Here is a 27,785-nt window from a genome sequence, read left to right on the forward strand (position 1 = left end):
TCCACTGGTTTCTGCGCTATTCAGGCAGCAAAACCTGAAAGGCTGCTCCTCACAGTCCTATGGAAAACAACTGAGGCCATATCCAATTTATTGTATCATTGCTGAAACTTTTTAAGGAACATTGAGTGGCCTTGCAACTTTAAAAAAAAAAAAAAATAGAAGATACGGGGAGAGCAGAGAGGGGGTGAAAAAAGCCCTGCTGCCAAATTGTGATTTAAACTGAGATTGGCATCAGCAGACATTTCCACATCAGCCTTTAGCACATCTGGTCCAGACCAAACAAATAGAAGATTTATTCTGTCAGTGAGATCATTTAGCATTCCTTTTTATGCTTCAGAAAGAGCCTGTACCTGTCAGTCACCAAAGCACTAGGCTTTTGGTGGCTGGGCTCTGTTGCTCTTTCTGACTAGCCTTGATCTGAGACTTCTAAGGAGGTTTGTGTTCACCCGCTCCACCTGGGAGACCGGTACCCATGCCAAGTTCATTTCCATAGTCTTACAAAAATCTCCTGGAGGATTTCAAACATCTGCTCATAAGTAAAGAAACATTGTCTTGAGATATAACAATAATATAAAGGGCAACTGAACCTTCCTTGCAAATAAAACTGAACTAATAAATTATTTTGTTTCAACAGTTTTATACAATTCAAACAAAAAACTGAATAGAGCTAAACAGGCTCACACACACATGAAAAATCAGGTGTGAAGGGTTTTTTTCTAATACCTTCTGATACTTTATTTCCTTTCGGTCAAGAGGTTTGTTTTGGGGTTTTTTTTGGTTTTGTTTTCTGAGCACTTGATGATAATTATTGAAATGAGGAGGTGATGTGGGCAGTTTAAATCAGCAGCAGAGAGCTCAGTGTGGAGCTCAGGGGGATGTTCTGAAGTGGGGGAGGTGGAGGGGCAGCTGGAGGTGAGTAGGTTGGGGACTACTGCAGACAGGACAGGTTAATCCAGGATATGAAGGGGCTCTCTCCTCTCTCCACCTGGCTGAACAGTGACTTAAGGGAGAGGGGGCAACAGTGGCCAGTCCCTGGCTGGCACAGCAGGAACATCTCTGTGAGTGCCCCACCTCCCCAGGTGCCCCTGGGCAACAGGGCCAGGCTGTGCAAGAGGAAAGAAGCAATAACCAAGGGCAGTGCTTTGCTGAAATAGGAGGTGCTACCGAGGTTAATCAGCCCATACCCTGCTAAAATGTCTCATTGTCATGGGAGACTCTCCTGTGGAAGGAACAGAAGGCCCAACATGCAGGCCAGACTTTCTAGGGAAGCCTGAGGCCTCCAGGGAAACAAGGTTAAAGCAGTGAAGAGGAAACTTCCTGGTACAACCCTCAGATTTTTATCCATGACTGATTTTTCAAGTTGACAGCAATAGAAGTTGCAACAAGTACAAGGACAACCCAGAGACACTTCAGGGCACTGGGACAACTGGTTAAGGGATCAGAAGAACAAGTAGCATTCTTCTCTACCCTTCCAGTTGCAAGGAATGATGAGGGAAGGAACAGGGAGAGACAGCAGGTCTCCTGCTGGTGTCACCAGCAGAATTTGGGGGGTTTTGGTTATGGATGAGCCTACATGGCATCAGACCTGCTGGTGTCAGAGAGATACAGCTGTGTCAAAAGGAGAAAAGTTCCTTTGCACAGGAATTAACAGGGGGCACTGAAAGAGTTTTTACTGCATTTGAAGGTGGAAAGGGTTAAAACCAAAACAAGTGCACATAAACCTGGGAGGCACTTGCCAATGGCCATGGGGTGGTGTGCTAGCAAGGTTCTTCAGTCTGCTGTCTCACTGGAGGTGGGGGATGAAGATCCATGTGGCAGCAAAGACACCAGGTTGTTGGCATGTTAGAAACTGTGGAAGCATCTGAGAATTGTCACGTAGGGATTGGGGCTTTTCCCCATAAAATGTGGCAAGATTATTCCTCCAAATGAAGACCATCTAATGTCAATGCACACAGCATGGGCAACAAACAGGAGGGTCTGGAAGACGTTGTGCAGCAGGGAAACTCTGATGTATCTTCCATCATGAAAACATGGTGCGGTGACTGGCACAGCTGGAGTCCATCAATGGATGCTATGAACTCTTCAGAAGGGATTGCCAAGGAAGAACAGGCAATGGGGTAACCTTGAATTTCAGAGAGAGGTTTGATTATTTGAAGCCTTTAGTTGGTGATGATCGGGTTGAATGTTTAGGCACAAGAGGCAGGGGAAGGCCAACAAGGCCAATATTCTGCTGGCAATCTGTTACAGACCACTCATCCAGGATAAAGAGGCAGATGAACTATTCTACAAACAGCAAAGCAAAGTCTCACAATATCCAGCCCTTGTCCTCATGGAGTATTTACCAGATGTCTGCTGGAAATGCAATACAGCAGAGAGGAAACAGCCCAGGAGGTTCCTGGAGTGTGTGGAAGAGAACTTCCTGGCACAGCTGACAAGCAAACCAACTAGGGAAACAAACTGGGAACTCACCTCCACATCAGACAGAAAATGGAGACACTTCAGATATGGAACGTGTCAGTTATTAAACATATTTGACAATACCCTGTCACAATTTGAACAGGAACTGAAGGCAGCTGAAGGGGCTGAGGGAGGGTAAGACATGCAAAATGCAATTACCTGCACTGGTATTTCAGTGTGATCCTAGAGTTAAACTCCTATATTAATAACAGGTCCAGACAATTTTATGACTGTCAGAACAGACCAGGACCACTATTTCTGCAGGAAGATGAATGTGGATGAGTAATGTGGAAAAATATTACTCCTTTGACTTTTTTGTTTGAAAAATTAATGATGCACATACAGGTTGTTTTTATGCCATTAAAAAATTGGGGTTTAACACTTGAGTAATGTATTGCCTATGCCAGCAACTGGGTGCACAGGGTGCCCCTCTGGACATGAGGGTGTCCAGAGGGATGTTCTTTGATTTTTGTATCAAAGTCTTCTGCTGGTGAAATTGTTCTGTGTTCTCCATTGCTTGGACAGATTGTTCCCTTATGGCTTCCTTAAAGAATTCCATCAATTCACTAATAAGCCTCAAATTCTTATACAAATGTTTGACATGTGAAAGCACCAATATTGCTTTAACTGCTTGACTTCTGTTGTAATAAGTATCCACCAGGAACTACTAGCTTAATCCCATTAACAGACATGTGGATATTGCTGTTTAATGAGTAATTCCAAGGGGTAATGTTCACTCTCTTGCTAGTTTTACTTGCTGTTATGTCATTGTAATAGACAACAGTAATATTTTAATTTGAAAATAATGCCCTTGCTCAAAAATGAGTTGGCTCTCCCCTTAAAAAACATCTCCTTAAAAATGCATAAAAAGGGATCAATTTGCAGATAAAGTGTTTGTCATTAGGACACAAGAGGATGTTATTCAAACAGGTTGAATTCTTTGTAGAAATACTTATCTCCACATGCTCCCTTGGTAGTCAGAAACAGGAAAAAAATTCACTTAGTGTTAAGATTAATGGCAAGGGCCAAACTCTGAATGCCCTGCTGGAAGAGCCAAAGTGTTTCTCTCCACTGATTATGGAGAAACACGGGAGAGATTTTCTTGTTAAGCTAAAACCAACACTAACCTAGATATCTTCCCAAAAAGTGTGGAATAAACACAGTACTGATGCTCTGCCCCAGGAGTGAAGCTGTTAGGATTTCATACAAACTCAACCCAAGTTAGGGGCCAGCTGTAGAGATCGATTTGCTCAGTTCAGTGGCTTGTGTAATGCAAGAGGTCAGAGGAGACAGTCATAGTGCTCCCTGAAGCCCTTTCCAGTCAATATGTGAAGTCATTAAAGCAAAAACTATGGAAACTGAAATCTTCTTTCCATTGTTTTTTGATCGACAGGTTCCCAGATCTTGCTCCAATACTTTTTTCATGTGTTATGGAACTGAGTCACATCATTATATTTGCCTCAGATGCAGAATCTAGCTAAGAAGAGCAACAGACTGTTCAGATAATGAACAATGATCTAATATAGCTAATTTCTCTTCCTGCTCATCCCTCATAATTTTAGAATGCAGCATCAAAGCCACAAAACAGACAGTTGACCCTTCTATTGACTGACTCTTGCAGTCAAGGAAAAGGTAAATGATCAGAGGAGAGAAGGGGAGGAAAAAAGAACAGATCTTGGCAAAAAAGAAGGAATGTAAAGAAGAAAGAATGTTGAATAAAAAGGAAGTTGAAAAATGGAAGGCTTAATATATGGTATCATTGCACAAACCCATTGCAATTGTACTAGGAACAAAAATGGTGGCAAAACAGCTTTGGAGGAGGTGATGTTAATCCTCTCTCTGGCTCCAAGAGGGTATTGTCTCTGCCTGAAAGCCACACAAGCTTCAACAGTTGTAAAACGTGTGTCTTGAGATTTTGAATTGTATCCGTTAAATAAGCACAGAACCAACCTTTATCTATTTACAATGTTTATGCAGCCCAGCAGTTGAACTTCTTATAAATCTCCCCAGAATTTTTTTTGCAAAGACAATCTTAGAGGTCTTCTCCTTAATGGTGAAAGAGATCAAGTTAGCCCAGACTAGAGCCAGAGGTGGCTAAAGTCTCCTTGTCTGTCATGGGAACAAATCCCAATATTTTGCCTGTATGGTAGTAACTGAGAGACTCAAGGAATTCCTCTGAGGATGGCAACCATTCAGATTTTTTGTTTTTTATTTTCTGTACAGCCAAGAAATTGAACCCTCAGGCAGGGTCTAATCATTAATTCCTCCCCAGGGTGACAGGGTAGCTCATCAGTTTTCAGCAGAGCTTCTTCTCTTGATTTGAAGTAAGGAGGTGTTCTTGGCCAGCTTTGACTCAGGAATCTGAGGCAATGAACCAAAGCATTTGAATTATGGTCACTTACTTCCAAATTCAGCCTCGTGACTGCCTCTTATTCCCCTCATGCACCATGCCACCTGGAGTGACAGCAGGAAAACATTGAGTAAAGCTGTGCAAGTTGTTGGGGATCTGTTGTACTTCCTGCAGCTATCTCACATTGAGCCAGCAAGGACACACAGCTCTCTCCTACCAGGCTGCCCCTTCTGCGGGGAGATCTTTGCATCACTTGCTTTTCATTTTGCAGTACTGGGTGGACATGGAGGTGGTAACCCTGTGACATTTGTCCAAGAGGCCCTTCAGGTCAAGATACCCAGGCTATGGACCCAAGCCCTAAATCAAAGTGACCTGATCTTCAAAAGGGCTGAACTCTGAATAACTTTAAGAGGTCAACTTCTCTGAAAACTAATTTCTTTGGTTTAAGGGCCTAATTATGGATCTAACTACCCAATAGTAAGATTCTGTATGAAAAAGTTCAAAACTAGCTGGGGGAATTATCTACCGAGATCACATTAATTTCAGCACCTTTGAAAATATCTGCCCCAGGTTTGGAAAAGTACGTCCCTAACTTGATTTTTTTTTTCTCCTTTTCCCCTTTTGCTGCTAATTATTCTTTTCTCGACCCCTATTTTAAAATCAATACAGCACTTTGGAAGCTGTGTTAATTTGTACAGTACCTCTGCACATTAATTCCTATTTTTTTCTTGTGGTTTTCACTATAATTATTCCTATTGGTCTGCTCTTCACTTTTCCTACCTGGCATCCTTATCCCTAAAGTAAATTCTGTTTCTAACTGCTTTACTATTTGTTTTGATAAAGGCAGAAGTCTTTGGTCCTACAATAACAAGAGCTGTGGCTTGTTCTTCTGCCAGAGAAACACTTTTTATAATGCTCCCACCACCTATTCCTTCCTATAGTGAAAACAGGGATGTCTCCTTTTAGTACAAAGATGCCAAAAAACCAAAAATTCTGATTCCAATTATCACTGTTTCCAAGGGTTTAGTTTTGGCCTCAGTAGGCACTCAGATTTTCATGTCTGGTCCAACCTGTATGTGTGGAAGAACAGGATAAACAGCAGAGAAGTGGAGAAAATGCACAACAGATATTGTTAACTCACCCTTGGATCATTGTTATCACGGTCTGCTTTGGATTCTTCATTATCCTCTAGTTTTCACTTAGGCATGCAATAGTCACATATGACAAGCCATTGAAGCTGATTTATTCCCCTATTGTAGCACTTAAAAAACAAGATTATAACCAACCTTTGCTGCAACTCCTACAGCAGAAGTTGTTGATAGTCTGCGACCACTTATCAGAAAAGGATGACATAAAACAAAGAACAATAAAAAAATTCCCCTTTCTCAGAAGCTGTGTGATGTTTCATTTATTTTGTACCATCCAGGACTGAAATTTCTATAGGCACCTGAAATTTTCTGTGCCTGGGGAGATCTTCGTTATGTAACACAAGACTGCCCACACATGAGAAAAGCAAGATGTGGACCCAAAGTGACTCAGGAAAAGCTCTATAGTTTCCAAACAAGATGCTTTTCTTCCTTCCAAACAAGCTAACTGGCAAAATGATTGACTTTGACTCTTGTGACAAAAATTTATATTGCAAACAAAATTGCTGGAAGTAGAAAAAAAACTCCAAAACCAAATGAAAAAAAAAAAATCCAACTTATATTTTTAGAGCTTTTCAAAGGCAGCTAGAGAACATCATATACTTCAATGAAATATGAAGGATCCCCAGGTTTTAGTAATCCAGTTTTTCCTAATTTTCTTCTCTTATTTCTAAAAAGCTTAATTAAAAAAAATCCTCCTTTTTTTTTTCCCCTGTTCAAATCTACAAAATGTGCAATGAGTTAACACACAGAAATGACAAACACTTAAGGGACTTGGCTCCTAAGTCCTCATTATCTTCAGAAATATGTTACAATGGTAGTGGAAGTCTGTCTAATTTTATATCAATTTGCTTCCAGCCATGATTTTCTGATATACACCCCAGTGAGTGAACAAGGGATTAACAAAAAATTATGAGCTTTTATAACCACAGATAAAATTTGGGAAGAGTAATTTTCCAGTAGCATATCCCTCATTAGTCTTATTATTAAGACAGATTTTTTCCAGTTTTTCTCAGATACCAGGCATCTGAATTTTGTCAGTTTTGGTATTTAAACCTATCTGCTCCTGAACACAGGCACTGGAACTTTATTGAGTTACTGTAGCAGTGTAATGCCTGAGACATTTGTTTATCCAGGTAAACTAGCACAATGCTATACAATATTTAATCATGGTTTCTCAATCAACAAAGGCCATGAACAATTTCCAAGAGGAATTTGAAGGTTTTCTATCCTATTTCAAAGGTTAAAATAATTTGATAGTATGGAAGTAGTCTGTCGTTTGGCCTATGGGCTAAAAACTGCAGCTGGCTCTTCAGTTTACCAATACAGATGTAGTTGTGTTGCCTTCTGGATTCCCATGTGAAATTCCTTATTTCTTTATATTCTTCTGGTGTCCGGGGCAGCAGTGGATCTCAGACATGAATGTTGCACTCAATACCTCATTGGCACAGGAAAGCTGCAAAAACTACAGTTTTCTGCTGAAAGGAAATCAGTGCCAATATACTTCAGTAAAATGGATTGAATAATTATGGGACATCGCCTTTTTCCTACTACAACAATAGAATCATAAAGGCATAGAATTGTTTAGGTTGAAAAGATTTCTAAGAGCATCAAGTCCCACCATTTCCCCAGTGCTGTGAAGACCACCACTAAGCCATGTCCCCAAGTGCCACACAAACATGCCATGCACTGATTCTCTACCCTATTTTCTAAAAGTCCTGGTTTGTTAGTGCAAACTCCAAGGAGCAAAACTGAAAACCTCCCAATATGAGTTGCTGTAATTCAAGCCAGACTTGGGCTTGCAGCACAAAACTTGACAATATAAAAAATTCTAAGGTCTGTGAAAGAGAAGGAGGCTGTGTAAAGAAACATACATTCATATACACTTACATTCATATATGCAAACAAAAGCACACTTGCTTCTCCTTCAACTTTTCAAAACCTCTCAGTTCTTATCTCCAGCTTTTGTTCCAGAACCCTCCAAAGTAACTAAACTATAAATGGAGCTGTGAAAACTCAATAAACTGGGAGAAGTGCCTGAATTTTGCTTATCTGCATAAAGAGGTTTCAAGAAATATATAGATACTCCACAAAAGCACAGTGAAATTGTGTTGACAAAGGTGTCAAAATATGTACATACAGGAAGGGATAGCTTGATACAAATTTAGACTTAAAATGGTTTGTTTTCCTGAGGTTGGAATCTGCCAGAACGTTCACTTATCTGTCGTATATCTGTGATATTGAATGCATTTTACAAGAGCAAGAAAGCAACTCAGCAAAGATTTCAAGAGAGACTAAATTGTCATCTAGGAATGACTTCTTAGCCATGGGTCATGGGAGAATTTATCAATATAATACAATAAAACATGAGAAACATCAGCAATTTTTAATGTGAGATCAAAGGAGTTTTGCATAAATGCAAGGCAAGGGATTCTTTGAAGAAGACAAAAAAATGTGTGTGCAAACAATGCAGCAGGATTCAAAATATATCTTTAATGAGTCTGCAAAATCATATAATAAGTGAGTCTAGAGGAGGTTACCAAGTGATTAAACTGATGGAGAGTCTCTACTACAAGTTAAAGCTGTGAAAATTGGGATTTTTCAGTCTGGAAAAAAGAAAGCCTCAGAGTCATCTGATTGTGGCCTACCAGTACTTGAAGGGAACCCATGAAAGAGAGAGGGAGAGAGGGAAAAAGATGAATAACAAGAATGACAGAGCAAAGGAAAATTGTTTCAAACTGACAGAGAGTAGCTTTAGAATGGGTATCAGGAAAAACCTCTTCACTGTGAGGGTGTTGAGGCACAGGTTACCCAGAGAAGTTGTGGCTGTCCCATCCCTGGAAGTGTCCAGGACAAGGCTGGATGGGGCTTGGAGCAACCTGGTCAAGTGGAAAGTGTCCCTGCCCACAGCAGGGGGGTTGTAATGGGTTGGTCTTTGAGGTCCCTTCTAACCCAAACCATTCTAAGTTTCTATGATTCTATGAATAAATACAAAGCTGTCTGGGACCAGGTTAATGCAGTTTGGAAAGCACCTCAGAAGCCTCTGATTAAATCTTCTACTCAAAGCACAGAGAGCTGCAGCTCTGGGCTTGACCCAGGTGGGAGTGCTTCCCTGGTGGAAATTTCTTTTTAAATCTTGTCTGAAATTCTGCTTCAGCTTATGTCCTTTGGCTTTCCTTATCCTGTCATGCAAAGCCATGTTCTGCCTCTTTTGACCAGAACAGGACACAGTATTCTGGGTGTGATCTATTTGTAATGGGTGATTTGAACAATTGTCAAACCAGAGAATGACTTGTGTTGGAAGGAACTGTAAAGATTTTCAACTTCCAGCCTCATGCCATGGGCAGGGATGCCACCCACTGGATCAAGTGTCTCGAGACCCCATCCAGCTTGGCTTTGAACACTTCCAAGAACATTGTAGTCACCAAAGAAAAAAATATAATTCAAACAACTGTCAGTACACCTTTGAGGAAAAAAAAAAAAAAAAAAAAAGAGACTCTCCCAAACTTGCTGTAATTACCATTGGAAAATATAAAGTGGGAAAATTACAAGTGAGAGCTGGAAATGGTGATGCTCATACTATTCTTGGCTCATTCAATGGCCAAATATGGAAATATAAGCAAGTTGCAACCCATCTGTGCCTCATAGTAAAATGGGCTTGAACAGCAAAGTTTTCAAGCAGGAAGCATGGAGTAACATATGTTTATCTAGAGTATCATACACCATGTGAGTGAATGGATTCCAGGTTTTACTACAGCTTTCAACAAACCACATAATTTTTAACTCATTGTCTGCCTTTATGTTTAAGGGCAGGGAACCTCTGGGAAAAAATCAGAATAATTCTGAAAGCTAGACTGTTATTGGAAGAAATCAGCATTTCTAGATGATTTTTTTTTTTAAATATATATGTACAGCGGGATTAAGAAACACTGGGAGTAAAATCTCTTTGTTCACAGACTTCAACTCACCTCTACATGGCTGTCTTGATGTGCTTTGTACATTATAGTCATCTTATTCCACAGGATTGCCACTTTTAAATATTACAGTTTTTTCATGAGTAAATGAAAAATAGTTCAAACACGTATTGTTAATTTTCACACCATTCCCATAAAGTTCAAGAAGCCTTGGAGTTTTTTTATGGCAAGATCCTATATGGATATGCTCACCCAAATTTTTCTGCTAACAAATAGAATTTTCTCTCTAGGCTTAGGTCTATCCTCATTTGCTCTGCTGTAAACCTGTAACAACTCCATAAAGTCTATACAGATCACCAAGAATGTAAAATTAATGTAATGCTGATCAAAGATTGCATTGCCTGCTCATTTTGGACTCCATTTGGGCTTACACCAGTGTGATCCCAGGGGAAGATGGCAGTTCCTTACTATTTCTTCCCTCCTCCCTTATTTCACACAAAATCTGCCAAAACTGATGACTTCTCCCTCAGCTGGTTCCCAGGAGCCAATTGGTCTTTCCCTGTCTTCCCTCAGATGGTTTTCCCCTTGTATACAGCTGCCCTAATTCTTAGAGCATTTCATCCTTTTCACTTTCTAAATGGAAATGTTAAATTTTTCACAGAGGAGGTGCCCTGGGGGGGAGTTTTGCTCACACCCAAGAACGGATGTCAGTTAATATTTGGACATGATTAATTAACAGTAAACCCTAAGGCAAACTTTGCTATTATGAAAATAAGACAATATTCCAGATTACATGAGCGTCTGCCTATATGATAAAGTTACCCACATGCTCTGAAATCAACAAAAATTTGTCACAGATACAAGGAGAGTTATTATTTTATGAATTTCATATTCAGATGAATTACTTTTGTCCCTCGTAGATAATCTATGTATGACCTAGGGATGAAACACTATTTGAATTACCTCTCAGACAGATTCAACCACTGGTATAAAGTTTTCTAATTTTGCAGAAAATGATTTGGATCTCATATTATTTTCCTAGTGAGTGGTTAATTAGTTAATTAGTCCATACAAGTGGAAGGCCAACCTTACTGTGCAGTGTTTGCAACTCCTGAATTATATTTGCAGGTCTATCTTGGGTGGAAAACAACCTCTGTTTGAAAAATAGAGCTGAAACACATCATGGCTTAGCTTAAGAAACAAAAAATTAGCTTTTCCGGGAGAAAATAAAGTAGGTCATCATGTAGGCAAATTAGAGTCATGTATATTTTAATGGAGTGCAGATGCTGGAGTAGCTAAAAGAACCCCAGCACTGAAGGACTGAAAACCACGTCTATTTACTTCCAGGGAGGCAGGTAGAGATGTACACAGTTACATAAACAGTGCTGTTGAAAGTGCAGTGGAAGATATGGCCAGAAGATTAATTTATTGTCTTATCCAAAAGATGTAGGAAAAGGCATAATTGTTCTTTATCATCACCAGAAAAATGTACACTTCTTTTACTTCATAAAATAAGGATGTCAATATTTTTCTGCTATGGAACTCTCTCAAGGCAAACTATTTCACAACCTGGAAATGTTCTACCACTGTTATTCAGGTATTTTCTGCCACCTCAGGACCAGGTGTAGATGTGTCCAGTTCTGAGCCCCTCAGTTTGGGAAGGATGTTGAGATGCTCAAGCACGTCCAGAGAAGGCAACGAGGCTGGTGAGAGGCATGGAACACAAATCCTGTGAGGAATGACTGAGGGAGCTGGGGGTGTTCAGCCTGGAGAAAAGGAAACTCAGGGGTGACCTTATCACTCTACAGCTCCTGAAAGGTGGTTGTGAGCAGGTGGGGGTTGGTCTCTTTCTCCAGGCAGCACTGACAGAACCAGAGGACACAGTCTTAAGTTGCGCCAAGGGAAATATAGGTTGGACATTAGGAGAAAAGTTTTGTTCAGAAAGACTGATAAGGTACAGGAATGGTTTGCTTAGGCAGGTGGTGGTGGAGTCACTATCTCTGATGTGTTTAAAAAAAGATTGGATGTGGCACTCAGTGCCATGGTTTAGTTGAGATGTTAGGGCTGGGTTGGACTTGATAATCTTGAAGGTCTCTTCCAACCCAGTAATTCTGTGATTCTGTGTGTATTTGAAATTATTGTGAAATTACCTGTTGTGACTATGAGGAAAAAACTTCATGATTAGGTCAATTAAAACATTGTTTTGTATTGACTGTTCAACAGAAGGATTTCAGAAAATAAAATACTAATTCTTTCTAGAAAGCAGACACATGAAGCTTGGGAAAATCAATATAGTCAAATAGCACAGGAGAGTAATATTTCAAAATATGATTCTTCTTCAAAGCTCAGCAAATAAATTTTTGTCCCTTCATATGAAAAAACAAACAAACAAAAAAAAAAGCCAAAAAAAAAACCAAACCAATCTCTTGCAAGGCATTGCAAATGCACTTGGAAAAAAGAACTAAATATTTGACACCCATAATCTTAAACCTCTAAACATAACATGACAGAGGCAAAAATTAGTTAAAACTCCCAACAACCATAAAATTTCAATCCCAATCCTTATCAATCTCCCCCCTACCACCAATTCATAACATCTTTTTAATTCTGACATGAACATTTGTCCTTTTTTAATTGTGGCATAGTTCCATCTCTAATGATAAATTAATGCAATAATGGTTTGTGAGTTTTTGTTTTTGCAGATTCTGGATTCCTCTGACAAGTGAGCAGAAGAAATTTCATCCAGAAAAAGTGAATTTTCTTCAGGGAAATAGTTGATATGATTTGTCTCCAGTTTCATAATGTTGTCACTGAAATATGCTGAGGTCAGATTGAGGTAAGAAAATTAAAAATATATATAAAATAAATATAATAAAGGATCATTTTGCTATAGACACCTGATGTAACATCTTACATCTCAGAAATATTCTGAAAAGAGATTGTAGTGTTTGGTCTCTTCTCCCAGGTAACCAGTGGAAAGATGGGCAGGATGTGTGGAAAGGGCCTCAAGTTACAACAGAGGAAGTTTAGATAGAATTTTGGGAAAATAACTCTTCACTGAAACTGTGGTCAGGCATTGAAACACGCTGCCCAAGGAAGTGGTCTAATCATGATCCATGGAAGAGTTCAAAAGGCACATGGATGTGGCACTTAGGAACATGGTTTAATGGTTAATGGTTGGACTTGATGATCTTACAGGTCTTTTCCAACTTTAAGTATTCTATGGTTTAATGTTGTTATTAAGAAGTTTAATTACAAAATGAAGAATAAGACTATTAATTTTTGTGAATGACTCCAGTTAAATGGTCTGCAAGTGTGCCACAGGAAAATAAAGTCAAAATTATCATCACAAGTAGATTTAATTCTGTAAGACTAAGTACAAAATTCTAGAGTTACACAGTGAAAAATGAATTAGCACAGAATGGGAGATGTTTGAGCAGTCAGCACTTCTCCAAAAATACCTGCCTATTGCAGGAACAGTGACTCTTCTCTGTCATTCTTTTTCAGAGTTAAATATCAGGCTGGAAACTATAAAGATTTCTAAAACAAATAATTTCCACTGTACTTTGTGGCTTCAGATGGACAATGTCAATAAAAATAGCAAGTGGGTCTACAGGAGAATTAAAGAGAACCTTAGTTCTACAGAGACTGCACGAATAGGCAGAAATTGAGAAGATGAGAAAGATTCAATTAAGTTGGAGGAAAAATATGTAGGTGTTCCTGTAGAGTTCAAGAAGCATTTGGGCAAAACTTTGAGGCATAGGGAGAGATTCTCAGGGCTGTTCTGTGCAGGGCCAGGAGTAGGATTTCAGTGATCCTTGTAAGTCTCTTCCAATGCAGGATATTCTAAGATTCTATGGTTCTATGAAAGATGTCTGAAATTGGTCCAAGCAAAATAAATATCCACAGAATTCTTTAAAATTATGAAAAGATTGAAAGAGTGGAAAAAAGAAAAATACAGACATTTTTGAGATAAGATTATGGTCAAAAGACACCTGATACTGATCGTGGACACTGCAGATCTTCAATTCATCTATCTGGATCAGTGATCCTAAGAAACTCTACTTCCTAGAGGATGGATGAATATCTTGTAAGACATTTCCTATTGGGCTTTTTGTTTCCTAACTTGGGGTGTGCAGATTTATGCTACTCAATTCTTTCACAGTATTTTAGACATCCAGATGCAAATTATTGTTACAACTGAACACGTAAAGCAGACCTGAATATAAAAAAGAAAATAACACTTTTAATAAGTAATATATTTGTATTCCTTGTTTGTGTTCAGAATATTACTTGGAAAGCAACAAGAAGAATAAAAATAAGACATTTTAGGAAGCCAATTAGAAAATGTAAAACTTGCATCTTGCAATTCATAGATGTAAAACAATCCACACAAAAAGACCTTAAAGGCCATGAAAGAATGTTTGCCATCTGAAATTTGTAAGATTTTCAGCTATTGCATAACATTGCCTCCAGCAATGAACCTCACCGAATCACATCAATTCAAAGTTTGTGCTACAAATCCGTGTCACTTCAGAGAGAGACTAAGAGAGAGAGAAAAAGAAACACAAAAAGAAAGTGCACCCCATATGGAGATTATAACAAATTATTTAAAAATATGTTTAAAAGTCATCGAAAAACCAGTTCCATTCAGTGATGTCTGTCATGAATCCTGGAAGAACATGGTATGAGAGATCTTAAGCTTTATGGAGGAAAAAAAAAAAGACCAGGTAACTAACACACACACACTGAGGATATTTGCAGTTCCTTATAAAGTCACAAAACCTGATAAATAATAATAAAAAAAAATCTTGGCTCTTTTAGTGATGGGGGGCATTTTTAATTTTTATAAGCTTCTAGCAGTCTGTTGCACAGGCAGAAGTACATGGAGAGAAAATTCACTTAGGGTAGGAATGGACCTACCTGAAAATCACCTGAAAATAGATTTTCACCTGAAAATATGTATTTAATTCTATTAGTGGTTTATGGCAAAAAAAGTACTTATATATATTTTATATAGGTCATGCTACATTACTTCATTTAAGCACAAGAGGAAAACAGGCTACATACAGATGATGGAAATACATCCTTAATTGCTTTGCCAGATATTTTTACCCCAAACCCTTGAAACAGGAGCAGAGACCCCTTCTCACAGCTGCAAGCCCTTCCTTCCCCATCCCTTCAGGCAGATGGTGATCAAACCTGATCCCACAGCTCGCTTCCTCATCTCTTTATCCCTTCCCTTCTTTTTCTCAGTGCTTTCCAGTGGCAGCAATGCTACTACATCACTTCTGTGTCCTACAAGCAACAAAATTCCACTATGCTCCCATTTCAGAGAAGGCCACCTCAATGCATGTGGTTGGGATTCCCAAAGTAACCAAGCAGAAGAGCATCAGTTTTGTTTGCCTCGGAGTTTCTGCTTATCCCAGTCTCTTGCCTGCCTCACTGCTTTGTTTTTGCAGCCCTTTTGCTGTTCCCTGCCTGCCTTTATGAATGTTGTTTTGACATCGTGGTCACCAGGTGCCCCACCACCCCTTCCATCAACAGCCACTTGTGCAGCAGATGGCACAAATGGGTTGGCAATAATTTGGTGTCTCAGCATTGGATTGCCTTGTCTGGTGCTTGTACCATCACAAGACAGGGTTAATGACAGTAGCAGGGGAAAAAATATATTAAAAATACTGTATATTAAAAATACACTTTCAGAGAGGAAAGCTCTTCCGTGGCAGGAGCACCATTGAAAAATCTCTGTTCCTAATAAGCATGAGCTATACTCTTTAGCAAAAGATGTTTATTTTAGTATCTTTAGTTTAATCCCATTAAAAATGTCAAGGTTTCCCTTATCTCCTTTGATCATCATACCTCCAATGACTCCAATTATATTTTCTGCCATATATTACATGACTATGATTAGTTTAGCTATGATGGTCTAAGCATAATAATAAATAATGTTAGCAAAGGGTGGTGAGAGCTCTCATTAGACAAACAAATAATTATTTGTGTTTACATACTTGCTGGTGCTTTGAAATGTATGGTTAGAATTAGAACACAATGGAAAAGGCTGAAATGTTTTATTCTCTATCTCAGTGGGTGCAAAAAAAGCCAATTTTTTTAATATAAACCCTTATAAACAGTTGGAAATCAATTCAATCATGAAGTTCAGGGGTGTTTTCATTCAGGGTTCCAACACTGAGCTCAGTAACCTACAGAAATATGTAGATCATGCAAAGAGTTAGAAATTAGTCAGAATCAGTTTCTTTACTCTGCTGGCTTCTTACTCTGAATAAATCACTCAAACTGTTTTCATCCATTTCACTGCTTCTAAATTGGAGATAATATTCCTGTCCCAGGGGTACTGCAATGATTAATTAATCACTTCAAGTCACTTGAGATTTGAAAATGTGTGTGTGTGCATACGTAGCTTCACATATGCAGAATATATATAAATATTTCCTTTACTTTCTTTGTATGTTAGGCATAAAGGGTGTTGTTCTAGAATCAGCACTGAGATTTTTGAACAAGAATAATCATAAAAAACTATCTTGGGAATTCAGGCTGTCAAATTCAAATGACAGTCATACTTCCCCTCTCCAAATTATCTCCAGCAATAAAGTTCTCTCTCTTTCCTTGAAATAATAGTCTCCTCAGAAGATTCAAGAAGCAAAAGTTATTGATACTGAAGAAATTTCACACTGCTTTCCTTTTCCAGTATGACATGGAGTGATTTGTATTCTGCTTTGTGGGACTTTGTCAGGCATTATACTGCACTCTGGACCACTGAGAGGCACAATATAGCTCTCACCACTGCAGCTATGAAGGTAACAGAAAAAGAGGAATAAAGTAGAAGAATTGTATTTAAAGAAAAAAATAAATATGGATGCATTTGGTCTTCTTATGCAGCATCACTAAACTTCAACTGCTGGACTTAGAGGTCTTTTCCAACTGTAAAGATATCATGATTCCACAATAACATTCACACACCACGTTGGGTAAACAATCACTAAAAATGTGGCTGGCTCTTCCAAGCTGCTTTCTGGACTTATATGCATAATCATAAGACCAGCATGTAAAAATGAGGCACTTCTACAAATTTATTCCTGAATTTCCTCTTAGAATAGAAAAAAAAATAAACAAATAAAATGCAAATAAAATATTTGTAATATTTTTTTCTCTTAAATTTTTGGGATTCTAGCTTTTTAAAAGATAAATTTAAATAGACGCTCTTCTATGATCACAATGTGATTGAGTCAAAAAACAGACATATGTTTTTCACTGGTTTCTGCTTTTAAGTTGCATGGATTTTGCTGTTAGTGGAAGGAAAAAATAAACTATATACAGCCCTGGCATATTTTCTCAGCTCAGCTTTTGTTTCTCACATGATCTTGGGCAGGTGTTTTAACCCACATTGGCTCAATTCCCCATCTGTTGATCAAAGACCAAGTAGAGTCAGTTGACAATTTCAGAGTAAAATTATTTTCTGCCAGATTCACCAGAACAAAAAAAAAAAAAAAAAAAAAAAAAGAGAAATCACAACAAATCCACAAAGGTTTTTGACACAGAAACCAGAAGGATACTGTCAATCCAGTGACACCCCTTTGGTGAAGCAGGTCTGCATGCCACACATGCTCCAGATCTCTGGGATAAATCACCTTTTACAGCTGTCACTCTTGTAACCAAATCATATACATAAAAATTCGGAGTAGTAAACTTCCCAGTCCCTCCAGGACTCTTGTTCCTGGTTTCTTTACTTGACATTGGCAGACTTCCATTCTTTATTTTGTGGATGTGGATTTGTTGCTTAACCTCAGAGGCTCTTAAATTTCCATCTCTTTTTGAGGCTCCTCTCACTGGCTGTCTATTGCACAGGCAGGTCAGTGACTGATGGTCACTTCCCTCAGCAGCAGAAAGATCCTGGAAACACACGTGCTTGCAGAAACATTCTGGTCTAGTGGCCTTGTAAGCACAAGAACATCCTTCCTCTTCTAAAAACATGCTATCTTCATTACATCTGCTATTATATTCTGTCACAATGCAAAAATACCAAATAATGAAGGTTCTTAGAAATTCTTCCTTGTGAAGGTGGCAAGTCCCTGGCACAGGTTGCCCAGAGAAGCTGTGGCTGCCCCAGGATCCCTAGAAGTGTTCAGGGTCATGTTGGATGGGGCTTGGAGCAACCTGGGATAGTGGAAGGTGTCCCTGCCCATGGCAGGGGGGTGTAATTAGATAATTATTAATGTTCCTTCTAACATAAGCCATTCTACAATTCTATGATCCTATGATATTTCCCCTGTTAAAGCAGAGCAAGAAATCAGCAACTGTCAAATATTTGGAAACTGGAAATTTGAGCAATCAAAGAGCTAAAATCTAAAAAAATCTAGATAGCTAAAATGTTCTAGTCTCAAAATGCTTCTACTTTCAGCAGGGTCTAATTCCTCCCCATCCCACAAAAAATTATTTTGTTTAAAAAATGGTCATATTTCCTGATCTGAGATTTTCACTAATTTCTTATATTTTTGAGTAAATATATAAAATAAATGTATTTTTAGATAAAGTAACTTTCTAGGAGAAAGGAAAGAATCTGTGCTGTAAATATTGGTGAAAAACAAGTACAAATATTGCTCTCTGGCTGCTCTTTTTCTAAAAGTAGGCATTTAAATATGATGTGTGCAGAAATTTTGCAATGGAAGAGACTAAGTCCTTTGCCTTCCTCCTCATTTTGGCTTTAGTTTGGTTTCCCTGTATCCCATGTTTCAAAAAATGGTCATGAGTTTGTGTACATGTGTGTATGTATATAATGACAAAATAACATCTCAGTTCTATCTGTTCTGTAATGGGCTCATTAGTATAAATATGTGTGATTTGCCTCTGTTCTGCTACAGAACTGAAGTTAATCAGATAAACTTCAAAGGGCAAATGGAAGGATTATGCCTCACCTCATGGGGACACAGGCCTTCCTTTGAAGTACCTGTTGGCATCCAGAAAGTTCTGTCAAGTCATCAATACATTTTAACTACCTTGGGGTAGTTTCCTATCTTTTTCTTCTGATGTAAAATGCCTTCCTTTTTCTCTCATGTAAATATCCTGCTTGGCCCAATGGGATCTGGAACCCCAGTTGGTGCCCTGAGTACCATCACCATGGCCAGAATCAACCAGCCATCAAACATTTCCTTTTTAGTATCCAAGAGAAGTAATTTGGTTCTTCACAAGTTATACAAATACATAGAGAAAGCAGTGCTGATATTAGGAAGTCTTCAACTTCCAGCTAAGAGGGGCCAATACAAGTGTTAACCAGGGTTATCCTTGTTAATTCAGAATCAATTTTTCTGCATATATAAGTGTTCACTCAGTTTCACGATTAAATAAAATGTCAGAGCTAAAATATATGCCTGCACATTACTACTAACAGTAGACAAGTTAAGCATTTTCTCCTCTGTTTATTCAACAGCAAACCACTGCTATTTGCAAAACAAAAAAGCAACACAGTGAGAACACTGAAATCCTTTCTATTTCTTTTTTAAGCGCTCAGACTAAACCACACAAAACCAGCCAGTCATTTCTTCCCTGCCAACTGATTATGCAGCCATGTTGTTTGAAAGCTTGCATAATTTACATTAGCATGCCTAAGATCTCAGGTGACTATGCCTTTGAGGCCAGCATGATAGCCCCAGTGGACCAAGATTTGATATTCTTCCCAATATCTGACCCTTTTTTCCTTGTTAATTATAGGCAGACTTCCCTGGCCTGGGCCCGGATCTGCACCTGTTTCCCATCTCTGAGCAGCTGCTAATTAGGTTGCAAATGGTGGGGCTGGGCAGAGCTGGCCACACAGGCTCCAGAGCCCATTGATCAGGCTGGCGTGCCATGCACACAACAATTATTGCCTTCTGAACTTCCCGCAATGAAAGCTGCTCCCAGGCACCACCTTGTTTTGAAATTAAAAATTGTATCACTTCTCACCCTGGTGATGTGTAGCAGTGCTGCTCCAAAGGAATAAGGGACGGCAGAGGATGAATGTTGGATGCGACGTTCCCGTTGTGCAGTGAGAAATAATAAATATATTGAGTTGTGTGTGTTTAACATGGGGGTGGTACCAACAGAATGTTGCTAATGTTCCTCTTAAAATCAGTTATTTGTCCTGCTAGTCCCAAGAAAAAATTGACTTTTGAATATTTTTTTAGAAAGAGAGTTGTGAATGATCCTAAAAACCTTATGTTGCAATAATCCTAAAAAATGTATTTTGATTAGTGGCATTTGAGCATCACCTCAAAATAGTGGGTTAACTCTAGTACATGGAGCAATTTAAGCTAAAATTTAAGATTGGCAATGTCTTTGGTGCTCAGAGAAAAGGGGAAGTACATTAAGACTGCAAAGGCTAATTAATTGCTAGTAAATAAATAAATAAATGCTATTTCAGGCCCAAGCAGTGAAAGGTGATAAATGTTTCAGAGAAGCTGAGAGGAGTTCCTCATGAAAATAATTAGGTGACTCCCTCCCATTCCAAGATGTGTCAATAAATATGTAATATAAGTTATCCGTGAAGTATATGAAAATTCTCTTGGTTTTATCACAATAAATACTGAGATTTTGGAAACCTAAAGATATATTAATTACTCCAAAATTCTGCAATTAGGGAAAATATAGTATAGAGAAGCTAAAGTGACTTACTTGAGCAGGTGAAAAGGGTTTCTGCAAGTGAGGAAGGGATTGTAAATGTATCTTGTACTGAAACCACTGAAACGTTCTTCCACTTACCTGGAAATGTATCTGTTTCCACTGTGGTCAAGGATCTTCATTACCAAAGGACTGCATGAAAGAACCTTCTTTGTGGTTCTAGAGCTTCAATTCAAGAAATAAAAATGAAACACAAAATAATACTAACACTATTTTTCAAATGTTTATATCACTAAGAGAAAGTACAATGAAGAACTCATGGGTCTTTACCCAAACTCATAACAACCTACTCTGAATAACACACCCATCACCTGTAAGCTGAGACTTCTGCAGTCCAGAGGATTCTTTGCCAAGGGAAATGTTCTGAAGCAACTTTGCATAGAATGCAAAATAAATCTAAGATTTTCATAAGCAGAAAATCATGTGAAACTCATGCTATAAATAATTCACTGTGAATTATTTGCTTGTCTTAGGATCTGTGGGCCAGATTCCCAGCTGGTGTAAATCCACATAATTTTCTCAGCTTCAGTGGAGCTCTGCTGATTTACACCAGCTCAGGAGCTGACCCAATGTGTTGATCAAGAGTATTTCACCAGCATAATAGGAATGGATATGCTTAAAAAAAAAAAAAAAAAAAAAGAGTGACATGCACTGAAAACAGCAACAAAACAGTTCACCAGCTGTTCACAATCTTAATATGTCTGTGGATGGTGTGAAGGAGATAGAAAGCCCTTTGTGCAGGCTAATAGAGTGCTAGGAAGCTGCAGCAGGTGAAAAAAAACAAAAATCATCTTCCCAGTTTCTCAGGAAATGATGATCCAAAACAATAGTTGGCAGCTTAACTCTTGTCAGCCTGTTGTTTTACAAAATTCAGCATTTCCTCTACTTTGAATTTGTATTAGCAGAGGATGAATCATTGATGCTGCCGGATCCCCTCATTTTTTATATACAGCAGAATGAATTATTTTCATATATCATGTCATGAGCCTTCTCTATTTTTACATTTTCCCACTGCAGTTGAATCAAAGTGAATATTTCATAGAGATTCCTTTTCTGTAGGGTTTGACCATAAATCAGATTTGCTGCAATCTATCTGCAGAGGTGACCTGTTTTCTCAAAGCTAACATGGCAAGAAAAAAAAAAAAAGAAAAAAAGACCCAGCCTCAAACTAAATAAATCCTTACCAAAATATTCTTTCAATTAAAGACACACACTAATGAATATTTTAAAAACTGCCATAACTTACCTTTTATTAAATGTTTAAAAACATTAAAATGTTACATAGACTTAGCTTTAAAATTTTGGACAGGCTTGGGATAGAATCGGTCTCCAACCAAGATAAAAGGAAACAGAAAAGGTAGTGGATAAATTTTCCTCAACACATGACTGGATATGAGTGGTTATGTTATAGTTAAGTGCATTATGAAAGATTTAGAAAACCCTGGTCTTGGCTTTAGGCTTAAAGTAATTAGCAATTTTTGCATAACTGAATCAGCGGAGATTCTGAATCTAACTTTAGGGGCATGAAAGTTTTTAATACAATCCCTCAGCTTGTGTTCAGAGTCAGTGCAGTAAGGAACATCAGGGATTGGTAAGTACAGGATATAATAAAGCAGACCTTGTGCTACAGTGAGTTGATTCTTCTAGGAGTAAATCAAATTTAAACTCCTAAATGTGAAGGCTGACCAAGATCTTAATTTACTGGTAGATTGTTATCAGGCCAGTGAGATTCAGGAAAAACACTTGCAAAGAAAGAAAAAATTATACTAAATGAGAATAAAATTTCTGTTCTTTTTTTGGTGGAAATTGGCCAAGTATTAATGAAAAGATGAACTATGTCCTAAAAGGAGCTGGTCTTGATGACCAATGTCATGTTCTTAGAAGAACTGATGAAATGGACAGGAAAAACGTCTGTGATTTCCAGTTGGTCATATATGTTCTTTCTTTCTCTCTCTACTTACTCAAAATGCATCATTTTATTTTCTCATCATTTTTTTGAGACAGTCATCTAAGGTTAATTATATGTAGGTATACCTTCTTTGTATCACCTATGAAATCTTAATTTAGGAGTTCCTGAGTGAAAAATCTTCATGTTTACCTCTTGGTCTAGAAAACTTGATCACAGTTACCCAAGTCACTAAGATATTCAAACAAACACCTTCTGCAGAGTTCATTAGAAAACATAAATTCATTCCCTCAACACAGATTAACCTCTGTGCTGAGACAATGCTAAAATGTTGGTTTTGAACCTGGAGGTGTCTAATTCTGACACTGGAAAGCAAAATGCTTGGAAGAAAAACAGAAACATTCCACAAACATCAGTTCCTCTAAGCAAGGGTGCTGTGACTCCGCTGGTACAGTGCAAACAGACAAAGCACAAAGTTTTTAAGAAAACTTAAATCTGTTTGTGACTAACCCATGAGCATGAACACACACACAAAGATTAATGTGCTGTATACATCTTTTATTCTGAATTTATGATCTTGTTCTTTTCTTTCTGTGATTGTTGACAATAGTCCAAAGGTAGAATGACTTTGCTAAAAAAGCTGAGAAATCACCTCCAAAAGAGGTCATTAGTCATTTCCTACTTAGATAATATTAGAAAAATGGGGTGAAAATGCATACTTGGACTTCTCTAAAAAAATTAGATAAAGTTTACTCTTTTTTAATAATCCTGGTTAAGAGCACTCAACAAGATGTGAACAGAGGCTGGAAAATTGTCACATATAAAAAAACTAGATGTCTAGCTCTATGAAAGTACAAGTTCCATAAATCATAGAATCACAGAATCATGGAATCATTTGGGTTGGAAAAGACCTTAAAAATCATCTCATTTCAACCCCTCTGCCATGAGCAGGGACACCTTCTACTAGATCAGATTGCTCCAAGCCCCATCCAACCTGGCTTGGACACTTCCAGGGATCCAGGGGCAGCCACAGCTTCTCTGGGCAAACTGTGCCAGGGCCTCAGCACCCTCACAGGGAAGAATTTTTTTTCTAATATTCAATTCTTTCAGACTTTTGTTATAGGAGAGGTGCTCCGTCCCTCTAATCATTTTTGTGGCTCTCATCTGTATTCATCCCAACAGGAGTTGTGAGTCCAGAGAACTTCCTCTATTACGTCAAGTGACACAAGTCACAGGAATTACTTCCTACATAATTTCCCCTTTCAGTCAATAGCCACCCACAAAATTGCCCAGCAGAAAAGCTCCCAAGGACCTTTTGGAGATTGTTTCTCCTACATAACCACCTAAATATTTCCCTGTGCTCTGGGCTATCTGAGACATCTGCATGGCCCTGGTGAGTGTAGTACAGACATACAGGAGACCCATGACCTGGAAAAACAATATAATGAGGGATATACTCAGTCATCTTCTGCTCTCTAAGAAATTCCTTTGTTCTCTAAGAAGCAAAGCAAACACATTTTTAGGTAATGCCCTTGACCTTTAACAATTACTTTCCAACCTAACTTTCCAACCTAAACAATTCAATGGTTCTATTATCTCAAATGTGATTATATAGAATTTTTTAGGCAACTGAACAATGCTCACCAAATTCCCATTCTGATCAAGGGCCTAAACTGTGAACACTTACATTTCAGTGCACTAATCTTGTACCAAACCAAATCCTAGGTCATTAATGTGAAGCACCATTGAATAGTCAGCTGGCTAAACATGACCATTTAGTGCCATCTGGGATACCCCAAAGTATTCCACCTGGACTCCAGCTGCAACTCCCTAGACTCAGATGGCACTTGGAACCACAGCATATGTGGGTTATTAAACCAAGCCACTAAATTTTAGATGGCTAAAATTAGGTTAGATGAATCCTGCTTTCAGGGCCTCAGGATGCCACTTTTAAATCTTCTACACCCTATTAATCTGACACCTAAAGGCTAAGACTGGGAATAAAAATTATGCCTTTCATAGGCTTCTAAATGCAAGGGATATGTTATTACTCCTCAATAGGATCTAAGGCCTGAGGATATTTTGCATCCTAAAGTCCTACAAAGGCATTCAGTGTATGAGTTTCTGTAACCATGAAATGTTGCATCCAAACATGATTTATAATAACTTTAGCTCTCCTAGAGAGACATAAGCTTGGGTAATGGATTGGGTGGATAGAATGGGAGGCAGAGTGCTTATTTGTAGATGGTGCTGCTTAAAATTAGTCATCACCATTTTTGTATTGGTTTAGCGATGTACTTTCTAAGATTAGCTTATTCAAACTCTCATCAAGATCTGATGCTATTTTTTGAATAATAATTTATTATCTAAAGACTTCCTAAAATATGCCACTACTACTCCATGTCTGCAAAATTTTTACTGAAATGTATGGGGTAAATTGCACTATGAGTTATTACATTTTGTTCCCAACATAGTGTGTGGTTCCCATATCTTACTGTATTTCCACTTCTGGGTTGTGTGCTAAAACCAAAGAATGAAAAATTTGGGGAAATAAAGATTATATGAGTGCACGGCAGCTAAATCCTATAGACAATGGAGAAATTCAGTATGAGAACTATAAATTCCTTCTAGTTCTGCTGTTGCAGTACCATAACCAGCATTCTAGCTACATAAAAAGTAATAACAACTGACATATGGATGCCTAGGAAACATTTAAAAGCAAAGACAAGCTTCTTTTACTCAAAGTTCTTGTTTGTATGAAAGCTCCAAGCATTGATATTTTGGTTATATCCTTTTTTTTACTTTTTTACATACTGAGTATCTTCAGTGATAGAGCCATGAAAGTTATATTGTTTAACTATTCCAAAACAAGTTTTTCTTAATACCTGGTTTGTTTATTTATTTACACACTTAGGAATACGTGCACACACCTTGACATGAGCATCCTTAAGAGACTCTCTTGGTTAGATAACACTATTTAATTTTCAAAGGAAAGAGGCATAAGGTCACAACAACTAGGAGTCCCTGGCCTTAGATGCACTTATCTAAGACAGGATTCAATGTGGAATAAAGGAAACAATTCAGTTCAACTGCATCATTTGTCTAAGCCAGGTATCATCACCCAGATCTCCATTATGCTCAAAGGAAACAAATAGGTGCTTCCAGCAGTGAATTATCTGATATAGTTGGGATTTTTTTTTCCTTCAGAATGAGATTAACCACCCTCTAGAGGCAAAAAAAAAATAAAGTCATTTAACAGTGACTTCTTAGCTCTGCTGTTAACTACAGGCTGAGAGAGTATTTCTCAAGTTACCTAAGAAAACCTTGCCTCCAAGAAATTAAGAATTTACCCAGTGCCATGCTGAAGATAAGTAATAAAGCCTCCAAATCTTCTGATTATTGTACTTAGACACCAAATCCTAGGGTTACAGTGCTTGCTAAGAAGTATCACATGCAATATCCTTCCAGCTTTTCCTTTAATTCTCTGTATCATTGCTACAACCACAAATAATGTTCTACATTCCTGTTATTTCTACTTAAGGTTCAGGTATGGGTTTTCTTTCCTATTACTCCACTTTCTCTGTTCTCCCCATGCTTATGCAATTCATTTATTTTCCCTTACCTTTCTCTTCAGGGAACCTTGATATTATTTTAGTACAATGTGTTCTTGTAATTTTGACTGTGTTATGGTACCACAGTAGTGCAGGAAGCTAAATATATTCTCCAGGTACTGTGGGCATCTGGAAAAGAGGTGTTCTAAGCGAATATATTATAAAGCTGTATCTGAATCAGAAATCCAAGTTTTTAAAGTAAAAATCTTATTAAGGGGTGTTAAACCCCTTAAATCCAAACCTTTTAAGCCCTAAAATTTCATTGTTAAAGTATGAAAATATTTTTATTAGTTTATTTCCAATCATATAATTTTTCCTATTCTTTTATATTAAATCATTAGTTCTCTATTACATTCCACTGATATTGTTAATACAATCTACTAAAACAATCTGGATTACTGAACTTCACTATTTTAATACAGTGATAATATTTATTTTAAATAGATAAGATCAGAATGATCATGGAAAAGAAAGTGGATATATTCATTCCTCTTTTTTCTCCCATCCTTTTATCAATAGCACATTTCAATATAAGCAAAATATCCAAAGTGTGGCAATAACTGGACAAAAGATCTTACCATGTGCTGGCTGTTCTCACTTTCTTCTGAGAAAGAGAATTTTTTGATCAGAGGAGAATTAGAATTTAACTTTTTAATTTAACTTTTGGACTTTCCCCAGAGAAGCTGTGGCTGCCTCATCCCTGGAAGTATCTAAGGCCAAGATGGACAGGGCTTGGAGCAACCTGGCACAGAGGAAGGTGTCCCTGCCCATGGCAGGGGGTTGGAGTGAGATGTTCCTGAGGGTCCCTTCCAACCCAAACTATTCCGTGATTCTATAGCATTTTTCTGTCTGTTTTTCAATCTACAAACTACTTTGAAAACAATATAATTTCATAGCAACAAAATGTTTTCTGAAAGGTCTTCTGAGGTCATTCAGCAGCATATGGACTTAATTTTTCATGGTCAGTAGTTACATGTGGCCAAGAGTTGCTCTTATTACAGCTGTGAAATGCTCTTTTTCTTGGTACTTGAAATTTTATGCTTCCAGTAATGTTGTCAGGCAGGTATATGACACAGGAAGGGAAGCCAAGGAACTCAACATCTGTTGGAGCTGCTCTCTCCTTTGTCCATGCCATGAAGCAAATCCCTTCTCTGCAGGACAGCCCTGAAGGCTCCAGTCCAACCAGCAGCTCCATATGATCATAACAAGCCTGAGATGTCCAGAACTGTGCAAATGTTTCTGCAGTGCTAGGCTGTAAAAGTGGGAGGTACATGTTTGGCTTCAAGGGAACAGGACTGGCTGTCAAATATCTGAGACTTGACTGCTCTCTATTGTTTACTTGAATATAACTCTTGGTGCTGAGTACTCTACTGTTAAAGAAATAAGGTTGTCTTTAACTATGTAAAAGATTCCCATTTTTAGCCATGTAGAAGTCTACATCGGTCATCAATTTTTCTTCTACAGGCAATGGAGAAACAAAGGGCTTTTCAGAGTGGGATTCATTCAGTTCTAACAGGAATATCTAAAATAGATAGAATCAATTGGTCTCTGGACATGCTGACCTTTGACTGTAAAGAAATTCAAGACTGAGTTGGAAAGATGTATAATTTTAAAAAAATTATTTATTATTGCCACCTACATTTAGCTGCCCTGACTCAAAGGCTTGTGCCATATGCAGAAAAAGCCAATAAAGAATGTAGCATGTGTTATTTTCACAGGCAGAGATGCACG

This window comes from Lonchura striata, chromosome 3 (assembly GCF_046129695.1).
Source record: "Lonchura striata isolate bLonStr1 chromosome 3, bLonStr1.mat, whole genome shotgun sequence".
Taxonomy (NCBI): Eukaryota; Metazoa; Chordata; class Aves; order Passeriformes; family Estrildidae; genus Lonchura; species Lonchura striata.